The sequence below is a fragment of the Rhamphochromis longiceps genome, linkage group LG6 (genome assembly GCF_057381845.1).
Source record: "Rhamphochromis longiceps isolate RC_006_pf linkage group LG6, R_longiceps_female_GT1.1, whole genome shotgun sequence".
Classification (NCBI taxonomy): Eukaryota; Metazoa; Chordata; class Actinopteri; order Cichliformes; family Cichlidae; genus Rhamphochromis; species Rhamphochromis longiceps.
This window is the reverse complement of record NC_140562.1, coordinates 29,740,782-29,758,044: the sequence shown is the minus strand read 5'-3', so window position 1 is coordinate 29,758,044 and position 17,263 is coordinate 29,740,782. Positions and strand designations below refer to the sequence as shown.

General features: G+C 40.0%; 1 protein-coding gene across 6 annotated transcripts in view; it reads right to left on the bottom strand.

The window, feature by feature from the left end:
- The window catches only part of palm3 (paralemmin 3), a 31,318-nt gene extending 15,157 nt beyond the window's left edge, over window positions 1–16,161 (bottom strand). The window contains exons 1-2 of one of the 6 annotated variants that reach the window (XM_085410155.1): window positions 15,794–16,159; window positions 15,597–15,648 (exon numbers count right to left, since the gene is read on the bottom strand). The gene's annotated coding sequence lies outside the window, so the exon portion shown is untranslated. Of the gene's footprint in view, window positions 1–15,596 lie in introns of all 6 variants that reach the window. The other 5 variants (XM_085410154.1, XM_085410156.1, XM_085410153.1 and 2 more) reach the window with 5 other exon arrangements.
- Between the last annotated feature and the right edge of the window lie 1,102 nt (window positions 16,162–17,263).

The following is a 17,263-nucleotide window of genomic DNA, read 5'->3' as shown; positions in this document are numbered from 1 at the left end:
TTTTGGTATGAGACTAGCAAGATTGTGACATGGTGCACTTTGAGTCCAGACATTGCTACATTGGGATAAATGACTGACAAAGCTCCTGTGATGAACAACTGGCTTAAACAGGAGCACTATAACACCCTAAATATATTTTGGGGAAATTGCATCAATTTAGTCAAAAACTGAGATTATAGGGGAGGACGGTGAGGAGAGGGAGTCACTGAAAGGCCACCCATTTACATTTTGATTGTGGGTGAGGATGAAATCATGCTGCTGACAGAAATACAGAGAAGCAGGGTGGCCAGCACCGCAAGTTTCTGCTCCATTTTTGTTAAAGCTCCTTTCACAGTTCATCCTATAATGACGCTAAGAATACCCCCTCATTAAACTGCTTTTCCTGGTTCAACCCGAAGCAAACAAAGAGGGTTGACGACTAACACAGCAGTGTAGGTGTGCAGGATGGCGTCCTGCTATGCTGGCTCCCTGTTTCACACAGATGTTGATTCAGCTCTGTGACTGGCTCTGTTACAGGCTTAAAGGCAACAATAATCACATAAAAATGCATAATGGCAATGTATGACTATGTGAAAGGGGCTTTGAAGAGATGTGGGGATGGAGATGGGAGATCAAAAAAATAAAAATAATATAAAAGAAGGTGCCGACTGAGAGGAGTGGGGAGCAGATAAGTGTGCGGTATCGTGTGTCCTCAATTACTATAAGCTTACCTAAGTACTAACAGTGTTAGCTTTTTTTCTTTCATAAAAGCAAACCTCATACACTGAAATCAAGTATAAAGTTTATTGCATCAGCTTGAGGCTCATTTACAATATTGCTTCTAAATGTCCTATTTGTGTTTCTGTTCAGTATTGCTGTAGTTCTTTTCAGCCTTGGGGAATAGAGTCTTCAACTGTAGCATTTAAACTGCAGAAAGGAATAGTCAAAGATGACAGGAGCAAAAAAAAAAGGTTCAAAAACACACTGGGACTAAAAGTTCAATCTGGAAAGTTTCACATTTTCTAATCTGTGAAACAAAGAGAGACAGACAAAGTATTTCAAGGCCACCGCAAGTTCAAAATATCCTTCCACCAAAGTGCTTGGGAACAGGAAGAGCGAAAACATCATCCTTCGGCAGGAGAGCGTGCAATCTCACCGACCCTGATCTCTGAACCGATGCATCCTCTGCTTTCGTCACCGGCTCTTGCTCAGGAAGAGGCAGATTTAAAGAGCCTGCAAACTTACTGTAAAACAAATTAGCAGACTGAACTTCATTTGGAGACGAGTCAGTCAAAGAAGCAATTATTCTTTAGCTTGAGGGATGGACAGAGCAAACTGTAGTAAAGTGCTTTTTCATCAGCTATTGACTTTTGGTTGCTTTGCAGACCCAGCAGCAGAAATTACTTATTGGAGATGGACATCCTGCATATCTAGATGGAAATAAATCTGACACGCAGTGGGAAGGTGTGTTTATGTGGGTTATGTGTGTGTGTGTGTGTGTGTGCTGTACATGAGTGGGTGGTATGAGTGGAATTTGTGTAGCTTGGATCGTTCTGTCTCAAAAGCACACGGCCAACATCCTCTGATTGACAGTCCAGGCCAGGGAAATGAAAACACCACATTCCACTGCTCTGTGTGTGTGTGTGTGCACACGCGCGCGTGTGTGTGTGTCTGCGCACAAATCACAAAAAAAAAAAGTTTAATGTGCAATTTGTGTGTGCATTCTAAATCACAGAGCTAACAGTGTAGTAGACACCGGAGCATGTTGAGGATTATCAGAATCAACAGCAGACATCACAGAGCCACTCCAAGTCATTTATCCACTTCATAACTCCAACTACAACCTAGCATCTACGTAACAAAGAGGATAAAACAATTTGTGAATATAAAAGCGCAGAGAAAATCATCCACCTACGAATCTCAGATTTATCAGAGGGTTACCTTTGCAGATGCGAACAGTAAGCTTGCACAAGTCATCACAAGGGAACGCATTTGCTTGAAAGCATCAAAGGACTCACTGCAGGAGGATATCAAAAGACATGTTCCAGTGGCTAAGACTAAAGTGAGTTTAATGCACTGACAATCTGACTAAACAGTGTTGAGAGAGGAGACAGTGATGGAACAAAAGCACCTCCAAGGAGCAAATCTCTTTGCTCTCATTTGGTCTCTTAAGTTTTACAGCAGTGAAAAAGATTCAGCGGGATCAATAGGATCCTGTCAGGTAATACACTCACAAGTGCATGTGTGCGCACAGACACACACACACACACACACACACACACAATAGAGTCTCTGTTGAGCAGGTAGTGGGCTGGTCTTCGTTCTGCCCGCAGTATCCTGCTCCAACATAGCACACACCCACAGAACTCCATCCGGGGTTGTACCTCAAAGCAAGTTCAAAGATATGTTTTTGCGATCTTGCTCCACTAAACCTAATTTCTGCAGTAAGGGCAAATACAAAGCTGCTTATAAAATATTTGAATCTACCAAAGATTTGTCAATATAGCTACGACCACATTCAAATTAAATGGGTGATGTTGTCAGCTTATGAACTTATGACCAGTCACAAGTCAGGAAAGATCTACTAGCAGCAGAGCAGACACATTTTACAAAGAGCAAACTATATATATGAACTATGACAAGGTTAAATACGTTACATGCTAAAAACAGCAGCGTTGTTCCAGCCCTAGCAGCACTGTGTGAATGCGTGTGTTTTAGGAAAAGTGTTCAGTGTTCAGATCGTAATATTAAACTGTCTGAAAGCAAGTAAAGAACAAATAAACAACCAGCAAGAAAACCTACGCTTATACAAAAGGTCAACAACTACAAAGAGTTGGACATGAAACAATGGAAACAGATAAGTCACATCTGTGAGAAAAAGAACAACAGCAAGGGTTTAAAAATACTTGCAGTCAGTGGTTAAAAAGAAATTTATAGATTGCATGAAAAAAGGGCTGACTCTGCTGGAATCTATATTCCTCATGATGCTCGCCAGGAAAGAAAGATTTTAAGCAGTCTCTGAAATCTATACACCTCACTATCTCTTACGCAGGGCTGCAGGATATTCTGAGAAGGAATGAATGATGATGCAATTTTCAAAGAGGTAACTGGTCAATTGGAAGTGATTTTCATATGTGCTGGTCTCTTATCTTGAACGTAACCTGTTCCTGGGCAGATTAGGTGGGCAGAAAGTGAATCATATTCATAATCCTCGGCTGATTCATGAACTCCGGTTGTGATTCTCTTTCCCAACTGGAGTTTGGTTCACTTGGTTTGAAGCAGGGAGAAAAAGTTACACACTGTAACCTATTAGACCTGGAATGTCAGTGCTACATGGATCCATGTACAGAAATGAAGCAAAGCGAATGATAGGGGGCTCTTTCTTTATGGAAGGTTTAGTTTCTTTTGTGTCACAAATAGCTCAGAAAGGTACAGGAAATACTTATTGGGAACAATTTTAGTCAATACTGCAGCTTGACTGAATAGTGTTATCCTGTATCTGACAAAATGATCTACCAAGTCTGCCTTGCTGTGCCTACTGACATATTCTGTGCTGTTAAACTACAGTTTGTGCAGCCATTATGTCTTCAGGCAAACACAGATGGCTGAAAGAATACTAAATACCGTATATGGCTACCTACTGCTCGATGCTGCCCTCCGAGTGGTTCTCAAGACGGGCAAGCTTCTGATCACTGGCTATGTCAAACTCACCATCTGCCACACACATTTAAAATATTAAGTCTAGATGGATTTGGGGTGAGAAATATCAGTTCCACAGCCATTAGGCTGAGCGACTGATCAAAAGCGACAGCATGGCGAGGCCTTTGTTAAGACCTTGTCATCCACTCATCAAATCAGCAGAGGGGCTGCAGAGATTAACACGGTCATCCAGAACATACATATGTATGATGAAGCTGAAGAATAATGCGCGACGCAGCTTGGATGAGTCATCGTGGCTTACTGAGCATGATTAACATGCAGGATTATCTGTTTTATCCAAATGTGAAGAAGTCAGATTGCTGTAAGAGTCTAACTGTACGCACTTTATAGAATGGCTCAGTTTTAGAAGTGTCAGTGTGCGGAAACACCTCTGTGATCTGAAGGTTTGTGTGAAGTCAGCTCAGGCAGTCTTAATGTAATTAAGAGCTAACAGGGGATTATTATTTTGTACTGAAGATTTCATAATGTTCACAAAGATTATATTTAAACTTGGACTAGATTAAGGTAAAATTTCAGTATTTTTTATTTGGTCTGTAAAGTCAGTGAATCTCTTCACGCCTTAAATTATGGTATGTTGGGTTGGACGTCTCTAAGGAAAGTTAACATTATACAATGTAACGACTTTGCGATTGGGCTATTAAAAAGATAAAATAATTGCATTTCATTTATCATCCATGATGCACTGAACACTTCCCTTAAGCCACCACTGAAAACCATTAACTTTTGAGAACTGTGACTGTATAAATGAAAATCGAATTGAACCTAAAACGAAGCACAAAATGTTAAATTGACCTTTTGAACATTGAACAAATTATTTTTAATATACATTTTTTGCTACTATTTGTGACATTTTTGTGCAAATGACAGAAAATGTGTTAAGAGTTTTCATCTCAATGAATAAATAAAGGCTTGATTCAGTTTGAGTGATGCGAATTTTGTCATCAGAGGATCAGCGCCCTCAAATTTGTACTCCAGTACTCGAGATGTACTCTTCAGGGACTTGAAAAAGTGAACAACAGTAACTGCTCATCCGTGGTGCCTGTAGCTGTTTGTGTGCATCCACAAGTGAGCCTAATCCCAGCCTCAAGCTTCAATTAAAACAAAACCAGTAGTTAAACTTTTAGTTTTACAGCTAGTTTTGTTTGGTTTACTGCAGTCGATGACAGTGCAACTTAGTCACTGCTTTGAAAAACACAGCTATGAGAGCATGATGAGTGGCCATCTAAAACCACCCAAGGTGTGCCTTTATCCACATCTTCTTAGCTGTGGACAGCTTGCAATTAAGCCCACGCACTTCCAAACACTATAGCCACTGTCCCACTGCAGGGCCAGCAGAAACTGCAAAGGAATGCAACACACTGTTCAGCATGTGGGTCTAATAAAATATCCCTATTAATATCACTAAAGGTTTCAGCCGTGTTTCCCTGGCCTAGGTGAAACCCATCGAATTGACAAGGAAGATGTTTGCAAAATGACCATCATGAAAGCACTGGCTAATAGCTGGGTTACCACCCAGCTTTTTGTTTGCATGTAGACTAAGTCATGACCCTGCATGACAGTTATAAAGTGTCACCCTTAAACTGTAAGATGCGTAATCACTGTGCTTTCAGTGTTTTGGTATGCACAAATTCCCTCTATCTGCAGCTACGAAACACTGTGCACAGGTAGTCAAGGTACGTATTAGTTTTCCCGATAAGTAGGAAACCACTGGTTTTTAACCCTGAGGTGGAATGCACCGAGTGGGTGGTGTTACACTCAGATGAGTGAAGATTATATGTTAGATGAGGCTTCACAGGAAAGCGAGAGAGGGTAACTCGATGTCATTACAGTCATTATAACCTTTTACAGTATATTTCACTTTGGTACATGGTGCCAGTGTCATTGCAAGACGTATACTGTTTACATAATAGCTCTAGAAGTGTAAACTTGAAATGAATCTGTAATTTTAAAATGACTAAAACCTCCTAACTTGGAGGAGCAGGGCGCGCTTCAGAAATGAAAAAAGTAAGGGGAGATTAAAGAAAGCATAAAAGACAGATGAGACGGAGACATAAAAGGAAGTAGAGAGGTTAAAACAAGCGGGAGAACAAGAATTAGAGGAAGTGAAGTTAAGAGGGGGATCAGAGTTTCAGACACCTGTTCTGACAAGTCCTGACAAGACACTTGAGGCAGTAACACCACTTTTAACAGTCTACCCGCACACATTAAGTTCACACCAAGACTCTTTATAACGCCCCTGTCTTCATTCTGTGCAGACACATTCACAACAAAGCTAGAATAAAACTAGGAATGCGATAGTAATTTCACCTGCAATAGTGCACTAACAGTTAAAACTGTAAAATAGTCATTTTTCCTAGAAATACAAAAGTGACATTCACATTGTAAGTAAATTACTGAATATCCTGAAATAACCTTTGATGATATCCTCTTATAAACGCTCTATTCCATAAAAAATATTGGACTAAAACTGAGTTTTAAACTTGACACAAGCTTATATACCGAAACTGTTCACTAAGCATAAATTTAGTTTGGAAAACATACTGGGTACTTTTGACTATTCATTCATTAGAACCTGATAAAACCATATTGGGTTTGAAAATACAATTACTCTTGTTTTGTTTAGACTTCATTTAGGAGCTGATGTGAAAAGGAGGCTTCAACTAGGCTTGGACAGACTGGGCTTGTTCTTTTCAAAGAGCACTTTAGAAGCCTTGTGCACTGGCAAAATGTCATCAAAATGAAGGAGAAGACTCTTTTCTCCCCAGCCCAAAGTGGCTCTGCCTCCTCTGCTCAATGATGCACGCAGGCAGTAAGGATGTTCATTTATATTGCTGCCTTCAGGTTATCTGTTTGTGCTGCTTTGTGGTTTAATCATTCACCACTCTGTGCATTAGGAAACTGTCGACTGTGTTAACTGAAAGCAGGTCGTGACAGGTGGCATTCATGCAGCAGAATCTAATAAACAAAGGCTGCGAACAAATTCTGAATTAAATACTAATCAATTTTAAAATGTATTTCTTGGCTAGCGTACTGATGATGCAGACTGGGCCAGGACTTCATTTATTTTCAAGTCAGCACAGAAAAGTCTGGGAGTAGAACTGAGCGAGTACAGTGAAACACATCTAATGATCGTTATCAATGATTTGACCTCTTTTTGGTTACTAAGACTTATGATTGTGTTATTTTAGGATGTTCTACTCAAGTATTTTCAGACTTTCTATTCCCACACAATTCTTGTCCTAAGTACTCTCTTTGCACTTTAGGCAAGAGTGTGTTAGACATGTATTGGCTTGCTTCTGTGATCTGTCTGCTTGTGTGCCGGATTAGTGCGTGTATGTGTGTGTGTCAGGCAGGTTTGGAGAGGAATGCAGGACTGTTGTAATCCAGTCTCGGTTCATTTTCGCTATTGTCACCGAGTCAAAAGCCTGTAGGCCTGTTTGCCACAGGGCCCCATAGCTCAGTCATGACTACAGACATATTCTCACATATAGTACTGCAGCCTAAATCGTTTTTAAAACAACAACGGGACAACACATCATTAGAAAAGCAATCTGTAGATACAGTGAAAAGAACTCTTAAAAGATCTTTAAATTTCAAGTTTTGAAATAACCTAAGGATACAGTTCACTAAGGTAACAAAATGACCTTGGAGTTTCAAAGTGGTGTTTGTTTAAATTTGTTCTGGAGGATATCCAGTCACCTTGCAAATGTCTAGTCAGGCAACTTAATGTTTAACTTCCCTCCTTCCTTGTAATCATTGTGGACAAGCAAACACAATTTCAACCAATCATTAAATACGTTAAAGACAATACACTGATCCTTCAATCCATAGCTGTCAACACTCTCAGCTTACCATTATGTAAACACAATGTTAGAAATGTGACATGATTTTGCTGCATTTCATTTGGGCATTATCAGTGCCAGACTTAGCTAGGCTGATTTAGTTATTATGGTATAGTTTATCCCCGGATGTCAAACTCGTTTTACACAGAGGGCCACATACAGCTTACTTTGATCTAAGGACGGCCAGATGAGTCAAACTTGTAAAGATGTTTAACTACACATTAAAATGCTGTGTCATGGCAGTGAATGAAAGACATCCGTCATTTGTGCTTAAATTGTAACAAACAAATGCGTAAAATTACAGGTGAAGTTCTGGTAACATAGCTAGTTTTTGTTATTTCACAGAAGAAAAATCCCTTCTTTTTCTGTTTTGTTAAATGGGGGCCCGTTGTAGAAAACAAAACATGTACTATAGTTAAATTTCTATAGTAGATAGTGGGGAAAAATGAAAAAGTCTACAATTTAAGCTTCACATTTTTCAAAGTGTCCTTGCCGGGCCGATTCTAGCCCTGGGGCATTATGTTTGACAAACCTGGTTTACCCTACCAAAGAGTCTAACATTTTTAAATATTTTTTAAACATAGTCATAGACAGTTAGGGAAATCTGTCACTTAAACCAGCGGTCCCCAACCTTTTTTGCGCCACGGACCGGTTTATGCCCGACAATATTTTCACAGACTGTCCTTTAAGGTGTCGCAGATAAATACAACAAAATAAAAGTAGTACCGGTACTGAAAAAAAAGAAGATTTATTCATAACACACGTGAAAAGACCCAGGAAAACCGAGTTAACGATAAAAACGATAACAAAATAACGCTGAAAACCGATAAAAACCCTGAAAACCATACATTTCACACCTGAGCCTCTACTCTCGCGGCCCGGTACCAAATGACTCATGGACCGGTACCGGCCTGAGGCCCGGGGGTTGGGGACCGCTGACTTAAACAACCCTCTTTTTCAAAATTAACTTTTTCTACTGCTCACTGAGTGACTCTGCTCTGCTGACCTTTGGCGTTCCTCAGGGATGTGTTGTAGGACCTAATGTTTTCTTTAACATTCTTCTTTTAACAACATATTTTTCATCATTATGAAAAAAAAACCCAGAGAAAAATGCACACCTCACATATTCTCAGACTTCTTAACTTCAGCTTTAACATGTTTAGTTTAGTTTGGATTGCAAACACAAGCGCACAGACACACACTCATACTTATGTAATTGTTATAAACAGCTGCATTCGTGTGTAATGGTTGTCCATAGAGACGCCTGCTCTGGCATTGTGGAATAGTTTATTAGGCTAAATAATTAACTGCCTTATTTATCTTGAGCTTATCTAATAAAAACATTCAACAGTTTGTGCACCTGTGTCTCCGTCTTCATCTCGGGCTCTTAGAGCCACCCAAAGCTGAGTGGCTCTAAACACAAGTGGAGTAAGCTATCACAGATAAAACAGGGTTTGCTGCTCTTCTTCATGTTGCCCTCAAGCTTTTTTTGTGCTGATATGCTTTTTTTGCCTCACATTTGTAGTCTGACGACTTCTCCTTTTTTTCACCCCTGCCTGGTTCCTTTGCTATTGCATAGAAGTCTTTTCCTTCAGTAGTGTTTGTTCAGTCCTGATTCCAAAAGAAAGAACATCTAATAAAGCAGTTCTCCTTTTCTACTCTTCTCGGAGTTCCTTGATTTTACATTTGGTGTGCGGGATTTCAATTAATGGGGCTTGTAGATGAAGATGAACACATTTTCTGAAAAGAATCCATATACACATTTCTTCCTTCGTTCACACAGATGTGACACAGTTTTATACATCTGTCCCCTGGCCTTTGCTCCAAATCACTCCTTGGGTAGAGTACAGTGTCGTTCATCTTGATTTTCTTTTCCACTTAAAGGGGATCTATTACAATTTCTCCAACTTTCAGTCATTCACACACACACTATTATCATGTTGGATGCTCATATTTAAAGATGGCCAAAACTGCAAATAATAAACTCATTGTCTGTGTAAGTCACCCCATACTTGAAATGCTTGTGCTTAGATACTCTTACATGTGTGATGTCGGACTGGGAAAATTCATAATATAATCATCTTGGCTTAAGGAGAGGTTCAAGAGCTAAAACTGCTCATTTTAGACAAAAGATGATGCTGCACCAGGACACCAAAATAAAATAAAAGGGGTTGTTTTGTTGATCACATAATGCTTATTCTGTGAATACAATGAAACTTAAGAATTAAGAGGTAGATAAGAAACCACATTAAGAAACCATGACCTTATTCACTCATATCCTCCAAATGTAGAACATTACCTCCTTGGTTCCTATTTATCACATAAATCCAAAATCCCACTCTTAATATGAGGTACATAAACTCCACAGGTCATGCTATCTCAAGTCCTCGTACACCTCAGACTTTCAGTACAACCGATTCTGCAGTGGTTGGATGCATTAGTTATGGGCATGAGAAGGAGTATACAACACTAGTGGGTGGTTTTGTGGAGTGGTCTGGGAGAAATAATCTGCTTATGAATGTGAATAAGACCAGAGAGATGACCTCAGAAGGAAGAGGACAGCTACACAACCCATGTCTATCCTGGCGCAGGATGTTGATATGGTGGAAGAGTACAAGTACCTGGGCGTCCACATCAACAACGGGCTGGAAGACCAGTGCTGTATACAAGTTAAGGCTGCATACAAGAACGAGATGAGCAGGCTCTGTTTCTTAAGGAAATTCAGATCCTTTAATACAAGCAGCAAAATGTTGGAGATTTCTTCCAAAAGTCCATTAGTGAGTGCAGTATACTTTGCTGTGATCTGCTGGGGATGCAGAATCAGACCTGCTGACACAAACAGACATAATCAACTGATTAGGAAGGACGCCTCTGTGACTGGCTGCAAACTGCATACTTTTGGAGGGGAGAGGAGGTCAACGAATAAATAGTTTCCCATCACTGACTCATTGTATCCCCGTTGTTTGTTAATTTAGTGGCAGCAAGTTGTGAAATGATTTTGGTCCCTTAGCTTGTCAGTTTGTGGACTGAGCCTACCTGGTTGGAAAATGTTTTACGTACGGCCAAAACTTAACTACACCACCTTATTCTGTACAAGAATGTTTGGTTCTTTGCAGTACTGAAATCTATTAAAATGGTGTAAATGAATATTATTTCCAACCATATATGCTTGAAAAGTCTTTTGTAGCAGAAGTATAGGCTTGGCAAGGGTTTCAATAGCAGCTGACTCAATAACACTTTACCACACTAAACAGGCTATTAGTCAATGTATGAAGGTAATAACTCTCTTTATCTACAGAGCCAAACTTTGGAGTTGGCCATTAAAGTCTGGCACGTAACACCTGCAACTCCATCACAAGCTCTGTGTCTAGTTAGACTTATTGACAGAAATCCAGTAAGAGTGAAGAGTCCAGTAAGAACAAAACCTTTCAGAGCAGGTATGATACACACGTTTCTTCAAATATCCAGAAAGGTTACAGCTCACAATCTCTCATGGTTGCCATTAGACACGGAAAAGGGGTTTAAATGCAACTTCAAAACAACATGTTGAACATTAATTGGTATAAAAACTCGTGACTGCAAACAATTATACAAAATAAACTTCAATAATAAGGGAACAAGTAATATGGATGGGTTTCCAGGTACAGACATCATCATGTGTTCTGGACCTTTCTTTACTGGGAGGGGCAGACGTAAGAGCATAGGACCTTTCTTGACCAAGCAGTAGTTGTACTAATTGTATTTTACTGAATAGCGGACAAGGACACATACCTCTAGGCAGCAAAAGAAAACAACACATGTCAACCCCCTCTGATGATGAAAATACCGTGTTTATGCTGTGATTGCAATAAGCATTTCTGCCAGGACTAAACCACAGCCACCAAGCCCCTACAGACAAACTATGCTTGGTACATCAGTTATATTTTCAGTGTGGGATGTAGATCTGTCACTGGCAGTTTGTGCAGTTCAGCTACAGGTGAGGTTCTTCCAAAATTAGTTGTGAAGTGCCAGTGAGAAGATGTGGTTTACCATATAATTGACTAGACAAGAGCATCACACATTGGCTGCAGCTATGGAAGGATGCCTAACATTAGACTGATTTCTGGAATCACAAAAATGTGAGAAGACTTCAGCTTCTCCCACCACAAAGACACAGACTCACCAAAAATGTGGACACAGTCCTTTCAGTTTTGTTTTTTTTAATTGGGCTGTTTTGTTAAACCACTTTAGTGCACATAATCTAAAACATATCCAGTTCCTGTTTTGCAACCATGCTATTCCAGTGTTTTAAACATCCAATACTTCAGATAAAGATTACCACATTGTTCAGAGTAATTGTTGCGTACAGTGTGCATTAGTGGGATTCTTTTGTTACATCTGTGCATTGCTTGATGGCCAACCTGACTTTGTAACCTAGTAACCACAACTGTGGGCTTTTTTTTTTTGTTTTTTCTGATGTCTTGTGGTTGTATTACTTATGTTATCATCTTTGTTTCATTTGCAGATAGAAACACCAAATCATTCTAGTTTCTGGAACAGAGATGCAGCTAGCAGTTACTCTCATTGTTCTCCATTATTGATCAGTTGTTTGGTTCGTATCACCCTCCCACATTTCTAAAAGCACAAGGTTTGTCATGGAGCGCTTGTGTTGTTAATTTATTATCATATAAAGAGTAACACAAAGAAAAATCACAACTGAGACACTGATTCAGATAACCTTTTTGGATTTTTGCTTGAAAATGTACTTAAATGATCAACAGTTTTGCACAAGCAGCAGCTTAATTTGCTGTTAATTACCATTGTATGTCCATCAGAAAGGCCAGATTATCCTGTGGCGGTTCATTAACATTCCTTTTCTATGTATAAATTTGAATTTTACAAGTTGACTTTCCTCCAACGTTTAATATATGATAAAAGTCACAAAGGCACAGGTGACATCTTAATGAAGACTGCAATCTTACACCACAATTTAAAAAGAAATGCATTAGAGGGATGTTTTAAATGCTGGCAAGCTAAGAAGCTAAAGTATTCAGACAGCTTTCAGGCAGCTCTGATATTTCTTGTTATCTCCTCAGACTCCTTCGCTGCCATAACACATTACTTAACTCCCTAATCCTTGACCGCTTGATTAATACTTTTCTTGTGCAGACAAAAGAAGGGATCTTTACTCTTTACCCAGTAAACTGAAGATAGTAAATGTTTTTCCATCCACCCCCTCCCTGTTCGTACTGTCAGCGAGGATTTTCTGAGGCTTTAAGTCATTATTATTGCAAATGAAAGGAATACCACACACAGGCATTGATTTGAAGAGAAAAACAGTCGTCTGTGCCTAAACAAGACAAGCTAAAGAGACCTGACAAAAAGATGAATCTTATACCACTGTTGATAGCTCAGTATTAGGGAATGGTTGCCATGTGAGGCATCTTCGAAGTGACATGGTGACATATCGCTGAAACATCCTCCAAGGTCATGTAAGCAAACTAGGAAACAATATTCTAGGATGAACTCTTCTTAAAGGGAGAATCCATCCTTTTACACAAATCAATATCTTCACTACTAAAATTGGAAAAGTTAAACTAGGTTATATCTTGAAGGTTATGCTGGCTTGGGCAAAAAGATTTCTAACAAGAAAGCCTGTGTTACAAACAGGGCATGTCAAGTTTTAAAAACATAGCAGTGCAAAAAGCTGGAAGGCTCTAACCAGGGACGCTTTTAAGTTCTGTTTTAAAGCTTGGCCCATATTAGGAACTAAGTAAGAATCTATCCATGTATGATGTCTTTGATGCAATACCTAATTGGTGGAGGAACTGCAGTATGAGTCATAAAGTCATAGTGGGACACAACAGCTTTGCCTAAAATTCGAATTCCAGTTGCTAAAATTTAAATACTGGCAAATCAAACCTAAACCAAATAATACTAGAATGCTGAGACCTTTCTGTCGCAATAGGAACGACTAAAAAAAAGCTTTACATGTGACCATTATCATAGTAATCTGTTGTTTGCACAGGAACCAGCTCTGCCCATGCTCTGCAATCTGAGTCTAATTCTCTGTTTAGCCAAAAAAATAACCTGAAGCAAGATGTGCATTTTGCACACTGAGATAGAAGCATGAGGCACAGAGTGTGTGTGAGGTAGTACGCCCAAGCAGTACCACACAGTGAGCAGAGGGAATCATTAATCAGGCAAAGCTCCACAGAACATACTTTTAATGGAAAAAGTTGCACTTGTGTAAAAAGCTCAGCTAAAATTTGACAATGTGCTAACAATCATGGAGGAGTTGGTTACTGGTGTCAATGCTTCAGTGAGGGGCAAAGAAATGTGTAAATCCAATCTCACTTAAACCAGGGATGGACAGACTTTCACGGAGAAATGCTGGAGGCGATTTGACAGTGAGGAATTTCCCTCCTGCTGGAAATTCATCCATCACCCAGTTTGCCAAGCAAAGAAGTGGTGGGTTTCATCACTCCCAGCTACACTTTTGTCTCCTCCCCTTTATCTTTCTGTTTTTTAATCTCCCTCTGCCTTGTCAGAGTCTAACTCTCCAATGCTCTTTTCAACAGGATTTGAAAAGATAAAACTCTTGCTGATTGGTGGTGCTGACGACCACACAGTCTCTCCTGTCCTTTTATCTGCCTTTAACAGCCCGCTCTCTCTTCCTCTTTGCACATTTGTGTAGATTTCTGCAGATTCATATAAAATCTAAATGCTCTGCAAGCGACGTGCATGCGGATCTGGCTGCTATGGTATATTGTTTGTGCATCAAAGATAAAACTTTTCAGCTGAACAACAACAAACAGGCCGTCACTTTTTGCTACACAGGAGTTGGCTTTATTACTATGACACAAAGCAAGAGAGACTGCTGTGACAGCCAAAATGCAACAAAGACATCCACACCATTAAAAGTATGAAATTAAAAAATACCCTTCATGCATGTTTCATTTGTGTCCACATAATGTGGAACATTCGAAGGCTATCTTAGACAGATGTGCTGTCTGGCTTCTCACAGAAGATATTAGCGAGTTTAATGGTTATTTAAGATAAAAATAAAACTGTCACTGTGCAAGAGCAGAAAAACACAAGTTGGAATCAAACAGATGAAAATGTGACAGCAGCTGAATGCAGCACAACTTGCTCTTGGTTGACATTTCAGTCTCCTTCTTTCTCCAAATGGCCTCAAGGCCCTCAGTCCTTCAACCTGACAGAAGACGAGCCATGTCTGGAGCTCCTGCTGGGCGCTCGGCTTGTAAATCAGTATACTCAGCTGCATGCTAAGCAGCCTTTGTTTGATAGGCTGCAAGTTAAATACTGGTTGTTTAAAAGCGAAACTCAGAACACAGATCCTGCATGGCTGTTGGCGAAAATGATGAAACAGCAATGTAAGTTAGTGAGTCATGAGAGCGAGAAAAACAAATGTGTGGTTGGTCTGATATGCACACCTTAAAATCTGCCTGCTGTGTATCCGTGTGCGGGGTGTCTGCGAGCACCGCTGGTGACATGCAGCTGCAACAATAACTACAAACATGCAAAAAGATGGAGCCTCTATCTCAAACCACATTTCTTGAAGCTACTCTAAATGAACTGCAGACTTGTGCCTCATGGGCGTAATTACCCTATCTCTCAAAACTGATAGAAAGATATTGGAGAACAGAGACGCAAATAGTCTGATACTTAACTGTGAAAAGTTGGGGGTTTTTTGGTGGGGGGTTAAATGATAAAGTCCTAATATGCAGGACCAAAATTTTCTCTGTGAGTTGTATTAATGTTTTTGATCAGGATTAAAGAAACTAAAGAGGGTCCGAAAAAAATAACATATGCGACCCTTTTAAAATTATTTCTTAATGGCTTTAATCAAAAGGTAACTCATTAATGTAGAATGCTTAACAGAGGTCAGACAAGTCAACAGCAGCATGGGCTGTCCCAACACTGTGGCTGGGCTCGCTTCCACCTCTTGGCTCAAACTCAAAAGGTGTCAACCGACCACGTACACCAAATATTTGTTGCAAATCATGCAAAGAATATTCACGGGGAAAATGAAAACATTACGCTGTTACTCACCAGCTCAGGCTTGCCCGCTTGATGATATTATAAGTCCAACACGGTGGGAAAGCTGAATTACACAAAATAGAAAAGTTAAAAAAAAATGCGGGGAGAAAAAAAAGTGACCCTTCTTCCGGCTCAATCAATTTTATGAAGAGAGCAAGAAGAGTTACAAAAAATGCGACACAAACTCCCCGGGTAGTGTAACTGTACACCTGAGTAGCTTCAGCGCGGAGCTGGCCCCAAAATGTGACAGTCGTCACATGGAGGCTGGACGACGCGTCGTCAAATGTGTGAAACTTTTTACTTTGAAAGAAAATAAAGTCCTCGTCAAACAGAAAGCGCTTGAAAAAGTGAAAGAGTCCTGCCTTTCGGCGCTCTCCTGCTCTTCCAAACCCGCTTTTTTGGAGTGTATGCGTGTGTGAGGAGGACCAGAGTCGGTCTGTCCGGCGGTTACCTGACTCCAGTCATTACCGTGAGGCCAGCCCTCCTCACAACAGCAGCTGCCGCCTCATGTTTCCTGGTATTGTCGCTCTGAGTGGCTGCAAAACCGACAAACAGCTTTCCTCAAAAGCAACAGGTTGAGATGCTTTCCTCTTTTATTTGCCGAGGACTGAGCTGTGACCTGCGGCTCTGGCTCTGATCCGTTACATTAACATAAGAGTAACGGCGAAAACTCCAGTTACTGTAGTATTTACTTTTCTTCGCGTTTCCTTGTAGCTGTGTAGCTGCACTGTATTAAACCAAGTCTCAATGCTTGTTTCTCGTAGGTGTGCAAGGGCAAGTCGTTTAAAAGGTATGACCATCACGAAAGTCTAACCAGGGTATGAACAAAAATATAATTATCATTATTAGCATCCCTTTCAGTTTCGGTTTCATTAGTGGCAAAATTAATATGCATGCTTTTTTTCTCTCTCTCTTTCGTATGTGTGCAGAGGTGGATGCTATCTGATTTGAACCCGCTGTTAGATCTGCAATACATTTACCCAGTGGCAGCCCCATCTAACACAGCTAGCCCAGCTTCCTGTCTGTTTTCAAAGGAAAAGAAGCTTATTAAAAATAACCGAACTCAGAGCAATTATAACACTTCAGAGGACTGCGCAGTAAAAGTGCAGCTAATTGCATGTAATTAGGTAGCCTATATATTGTGATCCAGCTTTATGATTATTTGTGATGCTGTTCAGCTCCTTTGTGTTATGCTGACAGGTGTTTATATTATTTTGACCAGTCTTTATATTAATCACACCTCTAGCTGTGAGGTGAGTGGGTGGTATATATTGGATTGCCCAATATGTAGCTGTAAAATTAATAGACTGTAACTGCTCAGGGCTGCATTAAGCTATGCGTGTATTTATTATTTATATAGGATGGGAGCCAGGGATTAGATTATAAAGTGTGACCTGTGGGTCATCTGCCTAAATGCTCCTGAGTGTCTGATGTAAACAGGTGCCTGAAATCAACTAATTCAGCTGCATTCTGGTTGCTTGATGGAAACACGAGAGGCTGTTTGGAATATTAATAAGCAAATGAGACAAGGGTAATGTAGGAGTGGGTTGCACATTTATTTGGAATAGCTAATGTGTCATGTCCCTAACCTTTATTTTTCTGTTTGCAATATTTTAAAAAGCAGGGGGGAAAGACACAAAGAAGAATTTCTTGTTGCCTTTGGTAGTAATTTTGCTTGT